Here is a 7,500-nt window from a genome sequence, read left to right as displayed (position 1 = left end):
CGGCTTCCCTCCCGACAGGGAATCAGGCACCGGGTTCAGCTACAAAATACGGTGCGACCGGCTCGCGCCGTCCAGGCGGAAGAGGCACGCCACACGCACGGGAGCAGTGTGCGACCCTTTTAGTTCTTCCTTTCGTTGCCAGAGAACGTGTGTTCGGCCACAGGAACGGGGACACAGTGCTAGGAAAAGCCGACACTGAGGACTCGGAGCCTGCCCGTTCCAGGGCTCGAGATATTGCCACTGCGATCTGCTCGACAGAGAGAGAGCAAACGCACGCCTCGGCCTCACAAGGGCTGCGAGAATTCTCGGTCGATGTCCGTCTGTGACTCGGGGCGGCGGGGGAACCCACACAGCACGGGGAGGGTCAACCGCTCAGCCTGAACACCAGCCCACAATAGCGCTGGCCCGCCGAGGGCCCTCCCACGTCGGACACGACTCGCCTGATCGTTCGAGAGGTAGGTGCCGAGAGGTACGCCGCCGTGTGCGGAAGGAAGCAACAACGACTGGCCGCCACGGGCGTGACCTCTCGCGCCCGAGAATCTGCTCTCGGCCAAGGCTTTCGGCGCTCGCACGACACTTGCAACCAGCCGGCGTGCGGCGCCTGACTTCAATCAGGTTTCTGGGAACGCCCCGACATGTGCCTCTGTGCAACCCGTTAACCGTGACACATGCGACTGCAACCCAAGGGAACCAGGCACGGGAACGCCGCCGCCCCGCGTCGCCTGAAAACAGACTTGGGCACCCTGGCCTCCAGGTGTGCCCGAAAACAAGACAAGAGGTGCCCAGTCACAAAGGCTAAACCTCGACAGACATTTTATAATGTGTCTTCTACCATATATGTCTGTCTCTTCTTGAATTATTGTACAAGGATATATATATATATAATTGTGTCTTTGTTTTCTCGCCATTAAAAACTTTGTAAGTGTTTCTCTCTCGCCACAGAAAAAACACTTTGTCTGTTTTTTTTACAAGTATGTTTCTCACACAAGAGTTCACAGAAACACATTGTTTGTATCAGAGTTACCGCCGGCTCGGACTCTGACCGATTTTTAGGCCGGCAAATGAGTTCGAAAAGTCCGTCAAAATTGTTGCTAAAACCCCTTGAGGACTTCCGAGTGCTCATTGGTAAGGCCTTCGATTTGAAATCGGGACCGTACCTCAAAGTAGCACTTTCTGGGTACTTTCAAAGTGCTACCGCTGCCAGAAAATGTTCTAAAAATCGTGTTCCCGAAAATCTCCGGGCACCCCGCCAACCCCTCGTGACGCCAAATGCAAATGGCAAATCGGCGGGAGGTCGCCCGGTAGTCCATCCGAGGAAGGCGCTCCAAATCCCCGCAAATCGACTTTTTCAAAACCTCATCGGCACTACCGAGGGCAAGTGGTTAACCAGCTGTCCGAGACACTCGACCACAAATGCAAGTGGCAGCTCGGCGGGACCAATCCACTCCACCTTAGCGGGAACACCCCCACTGTGTCCCCGGTACCACGGCTGGACACGACCTCATACACTTCCGAGGGCAAGTGATTAACTAACGGTAGGGTGCACTTTTCATATATGCACGTGCCCCATCGGCGGGACCAATCCACTCCTCCGTTCCGCTCTCCTGCAACCTTGGCCCCGGTAAAGCGGCGGCACAGGACCTCATAGACCTCCTGGAAGTCGCCAGAGGCTAAGTCCGACTGGTTTATGACTTGCCACTGCCTGGACCTGCCCCCACAGGCTAAGTCCGACTGGTTTATGACTTGCCACTGTCTCCACCTCCCTCCACAGGCTAAGTCCGACTGGTTTATGACTTGCCACTGTCTCCACCAGCCTCCACAGGCTAAGTCCGACTGGTTTATGATTTGCCACTGTCTCCACTGGTTCATGACTTGCCACTGCCTGGACCTGCCCCCACAGGCTAAGTCCGACTGGTTTATGACTTGCCACTGTCTCCACCTTCCCTCCACAGGCTAAGTGCGACTGGTTTATGACTTGCCACTGTCTCCACCAGCCTCCACAGGCTAAGTCCGACTGGTTTATGATTTGCCACTGTCTCCACTGGTTCATGACTTGCCACTGCCTGGACCTGCCTCCACAGGCTAAGTCCGACTGGTTTATGACTTGCCACTGTCTCCACCAGCCTCCACAGGACAAGTCCGACTGGTTTATGATTTGCCACTGTCTCCACTGGTTCATGACTTGCCACTGCCTGGAACTGCCTCCACAGGCTAAGTCCGACTGGTTTATGACTTGCCACTGTCTCCACCAGCCTCCACAGGCTAAGTCCGACTGGTTTATGATTTGCCACTGTCTCCACTGGTTCATGACTTGCCACTGCCTGGCCCTGCCTCCACAGGCTGAGTCCGACTGGTTTATGATTTGCCACTGGTTCATGACTTGCCACTGCCTGGACCTGCCTCCACAGGCTGAGTCCGACTGGTTTATGATTTCCCACTGGTTCATGACTTGCCACTGCCTGGACCTGCCTCCACAGGCTGAGTCCGACTGGTTTATGATTTGCCACTGGTTCATGACTTGCCACTGCCTGGCCCTGCCTCCACAGGCTGAGTCCGACTGGTTTATGATTTGCCACTGGTTCATGACTTGCCACTGCCTGGACCTGCCTCCACAGGCTGAGTCCGACTGGTTTATGATTTGCCACTGGTTCATGACTTGCCACTGCCTGGACCTGCCTCCACAGGCTTAAGTCCGACTGGTTTATGACTTGCCACTGTCTCCACTGGTTCATGACTTGCCACTGCCTGGCCCTGCCTCCACAGGCTGAGTCCGACTGGTTTATGATTTCCCACTGGTTCATGACTTGCCACTGCCTGGACCTGCCTCCACAGGCTGAGTCCGACTGGTTTATGATTTCCCACTGGTTCATGACTTGCCACTGCCTGGACCTGCCTCCACAGGCTGAGTCCGACTGGTTTATGATTTGCCACTGGTTCATGACTTGCCACTGCCTGGCCCTGCCTCCACAGGCTGAGTCCGACTGGTTTATGATTTGCCACTGGTTCATGACTTGCCACTGCCTGGACCTGCCTCCACAGGCTGAGTCCGACTGGTTTATGATTTGCCACTGGTTCATGACTTGCCACTGCCTGGCCCTGCCTCCACAGGCTGAGTCCGACTGGTTTATGATTTGCCACTGGTTCATGACTTGCCACTGTCTCCACCAGCCTCCACAGGCTAAGTCCGACTGGTTTATGATTTGCCACTGTCTCCACCAGCCTCCACTGGTTCATGACTTGCCACCGACTCGGCCAGCCTCCCCAGGCGAAGCGCGGGCGTTTGGTGACAATTCCAAGGCAGACCAAGGCAAACACGGCCCCTTGCGCGGCGGGGAGCCGTGCCCGGCCTCGGCGGGGCGTCGGGCCGCCGTTTGGAGCGCCGGCCGAAAACCCGAAAAAAGGGCGAAAATCGGAAAGAATTCGCGCCCGATCGGGCCGAGCGGCCGGCGGGGCGGCAGCCCGGGTCGGTCTCCGCAGACCTGGAGGCTCGAGGGGACCTTTCCGACCAAAGTCCATTTCTCGATTTTCACCTCCTACCAATCTGCAGGTACCCCGCCAACCCCTCGGGACGCCAAACGCAAATGGCAAATCGGCGGGAGGGCGCCCGGTAGTCCATCCGAGGAAGGCGCTCCAAGTCCCCGCAGATCGGCTTTTTCAAAACCTCATCGGCACTACCGAGGGCAAGTGGTTAACCAGCTGTCCGAGACACTCGACCACAAATGCAAGTGGCAGCTCGGCGGGACCAATCCGCTCCCTTTAGCGGGAACACCCCCACTGTGTCCCCGGTACCACGGCTGGACACGACCTCATACACTTCCGAGGGCAAGTGATTAACTAACGGTAGGGTGCACTTTTCATATATGCACGTGCCCCATCGGCGGGACCAATCCACTCCTCCGTTCCGCTCTCCTGCAACCTTGGCCCCGGTAAAGCGGCGGCACAGGACCTCATAGACCTCCTGGAAGTCGCCAGAGGCTAAGTCCGACTGGTTTATGACTTGCCACTGCCTGGCCCTGCCTCCACAGGCTAAGTCCGACTGGTTTATGATTTGCCACTGGTTCATGACTTGCCACTGCCTGGCCCTGCCTCCACAGGCTGAGTCCGACTGGTTTATGACTTGCCACTGCCTGGACCTGCCTCCACAGGCTAAGTCCGACTGGTTTATGACTTGCCGCTGCCTGGACCAGCCTCCACAGGCTAAGTCCGACTGGTTTATGACTTGCCACAGTCTCCGCCAGACTCCACTGGTTCATGACTTGCCACCGCCTCGACCAGCCTCCCCAGGCTAAGTCCGAGCGTTGCGGTGGCCATGCCAGTGCCGACGAGGTCTGATCCGGTCCCTCGCGCTCCGGGGAGCCGTGCCCGGCCTCGGCGGGGCGTCGGGCCGCCGTTTGGAGCGCCGGCCGAAAACCCGAAAAAAAGGGCGAAAATCGGAAGAAATTCGCGCCCGATCGGGCCGAGCGGCCGGCGGGGCGGCAGCCCGGGTCGGTCTCCGCAGACCTGGAGGCTCGAGGGGACCTTTCCGACCAAAGTCCATTTCTCGATTTTCCACCTCCTACCAATCTGCAGGTACCCCGCCAACCCCTCGTGACGCCAAACGCAAGTGGCAGACCAGCGGGACGGACCACCGGTAGTCATGCCGGGAATGAGGTCTCGGCGTCGGCATAAGGTGGGTGGATCGGACCCCATCCGGCCTACGGTTCTTTTTCAAAACGGCGCCCCCGGCCCCCGCCGGCGGCGGCCTTGGCGGCCGGGTGGGCGCCCCTCCTCGAATCGCCACCCTGCCCCGGGGTGAGCCGCTTCGCCGCCGCCCGGCGCCGTCAACAACCTTGTCCTGGTTTATGACTTGTCACCGCCGCTGGTTTATGACTTGTCACCGCCGCTGGTTTATGACTTGTCACCGCCGCTGGTTTATGACTTGTCAGCACCGGCGGACGGCCTCTCGCCGCCCTTTGGACGCCCCGGCGGCGGACCGTGACCCCCCACGGCTGGCCCGCGCGGGGCCCGCCACCCGCCCAAGGGGCGCCCCCTGCCGTTCGCCCACCTAACGCACGGCTGGAACAGCACCAAGCCCCGCAGCCGGCCAACGGCGGCACACACTGACCGCAGCCCACCGGAGGCACGTCGGGCCGTGGCCGTACCCCGCCCGACAGCGCCCCCTGCGGGCCACGGACCAGGCGGACGTTGGGACGAGACGATCCCCGGCCGAGGCGCTCTCTGAGCCCGCCAGGGACCGGTGCACCGCCGGCGGACGCTGCACCCGGTACACGAGCGCCCTCTGCCCGCCGGGGGACCGGTGCACCGCCGGGGGAGTCTGCACCGGGCCCAGGAGCTCCCTCTGCCCGCCAGGAACCGGGGGGACCGCCGGCGGAGGCTGCACCGGGCCCAGCAGGTCACTCTGCCCGCCAGGGACCGGGGGGACCGCCGGCGGAGGCTGAGCCCGGCCCAGGAGCTCCCTCTGCCCGCCAGGAACCGGGGGGGACCGCCGGCGGAGGCTGAACCCGGCCCAGGAGGTCACTCTGCCCGCCAGGGACCGGGGGGACCGCCGGCGGAGGCTGCACCGGGCCCACGAGCTCCCTCTGCCCGCCAGGGACCGGGGGGACCGCCGCCGGAGGCTGCACCCGGCCCAGGAGCTCCCTCTGCCCGCCAGGGACCGGGGGGACCGCCGGCGGAGGCTGCACCCGGCCCAGGAGGTCCCTCTGCCCGCCAGGGACCGGGCGGACCGCCGGCGGAGGCTGCACCGGGCCCAGGAGCTCCCTCTGCCCGCCAGGGGCCGGGGGGACCGCCGCCGGAGGCTGCACCGGGCCCAGGAGCTCCCTCTGCCCGCCAGGGGCCGGGGGGACCGCCGCCGGAGGCTGCACCCGGCCCAGGAGCTCCCTCTGCCCGCCAGGGACCGGGGGGACCGCCGGCGGGAGGCTGCACCGGGCCCAGGAGCTCCCTCTGCCCGCCAGTGACCGGGGGGACCGCCGCCGGAGGCTGCACCCGGCCCAGTAGCTCCCTCTGCCCGCCAGGGACCGGGGGGTCCTCCGGCGGAGGCTGCACCCGGCCCAGGAGGTCCCTCTGCCCGCCAGGGACCGGGGGGACCGCCGGCGGAGGCGGCACCGGGCCCAGGAGCTCCCTCTGCCCGCCAGGGACCGGGGGGACCGCCGCCGGAGGCTGCACCCGGCCCAGGAGCTCCCTCTGCCCGCCAGGGACCGGGGGGTCCGCCGGCGGAGGCTGCACCCGGCCCAGGAGGTCCCTCTGCCCGCCAGGGACAGGGTGTAACGCCGGCGGAGGCTGCCTCCGGCCCAGGAGGTCCGTCTGCCCGCCAGGGACCGGGGGGACCGCCGAGGAGTCTCTGCCCGTCCCAGATACTCCCTATCCCTACCCCTAACCGTATCCCTAACCCTATCGCCTAACCCTAACCCTATCCCTAACCCTAACCCTAACCCTATCCCTAACTCTAACCCCATCGCCTAACCCTAACCCTATCCCTAACCCTATCCCTAACCCTAACCCTATCCCTAACCCTAACCCTATCCCTAACCCTAACCCTATCCCTAACGCTAACCCTAACCCTATCCCTAACCCTAACCCTAACCCTAACCCTATCCCTAACCCTAACCCTAACCCTATCCCTAACCCTATCGCCTAACCCTAACCCTATCCCTAACCCTATCGCCTAACCCTAACCCTAACCCTAACCCTATCCCTAACCCTAACCCTATCCCCTAACCCTAAACCTATCCCTAACCCTAACCCTAACCCTAGCTCTAACCCCATCGCCTAACCCTAACCCTATCCCTAACCCTAACCCTATCCCTAACCCTAACCCTAACCCTAACCCTAACCCTATCGCCTAACCCTATCCCTAACCCTAACCCTATCCCTAACCCTAACCCTAACCCTATCCCTAACCCTAACCCTATCCCTAACCCTAACCCTATCGCCTAACCCTAACCCTATCCCTAACCCTAACCCTATCGCCTAACCCTAAACCCTATCCCTAACCCTAACCCTATCGCCTAACCCTAACCCTATCCCTAACCCTAACCCTATCCCTAACCCTAACCCTAACCCTATCCCTAACCCTAACCCTAACCCTATCCCTAACCCTAACCCTAACCCTATCCCTAACCCTATCGCCTAACCCTATCCCTAACCCTAACCCTATCCCTAACCCCTATCGCCTAACCCTAAACCGAACCCCAACCGCAACCCCAACACCAAAAGGCACCGGGCCGTAAGCCTGCACCCGCACCGGCAGTGCCCTAGCCCCCTCGGGGAAGAAGGGACTCCGTCTCCACACCGCACCCGCCCCAGCTGCGCTCTCTCCCCGCCACCGCCGAAGGCACACGATTTGAACCGCTCCTCCCGTCCGGGGAAGCACACTCGGCAGCACGCCAACCTCCTTCCCAACGGGACCAGGACCGAAGGGCACACAGACCCTCCACCACCCCACCAACGTGACCCCAAGCCCGGGCACCCCCCTTCAAATTCGCCCGCTGGGACGTGTATTAA

This window comes from Scyliorhinus torazame, unplaced genomic scaffold (assembly GCF_047496885.1).
Source record: "Scyliorhinus torazame isolate Kashiwa2021f unplaced genomic scaffold, sScyTor2.1 scaffold_1153, whole genome shotgun sequence".
Taxonomy (NCBI): Eukaryota; Metazoa; Chordata; class Chondrichthyes; order Carcharhiniformes; family Scyliorhinidae; genus Scyliorhinus; species Scyliorhinus torazame.
The sequence above is the reverse complement of the archived record's forward strand: the minus strand, read 5'-3'. Positions refer to the sequence as shown.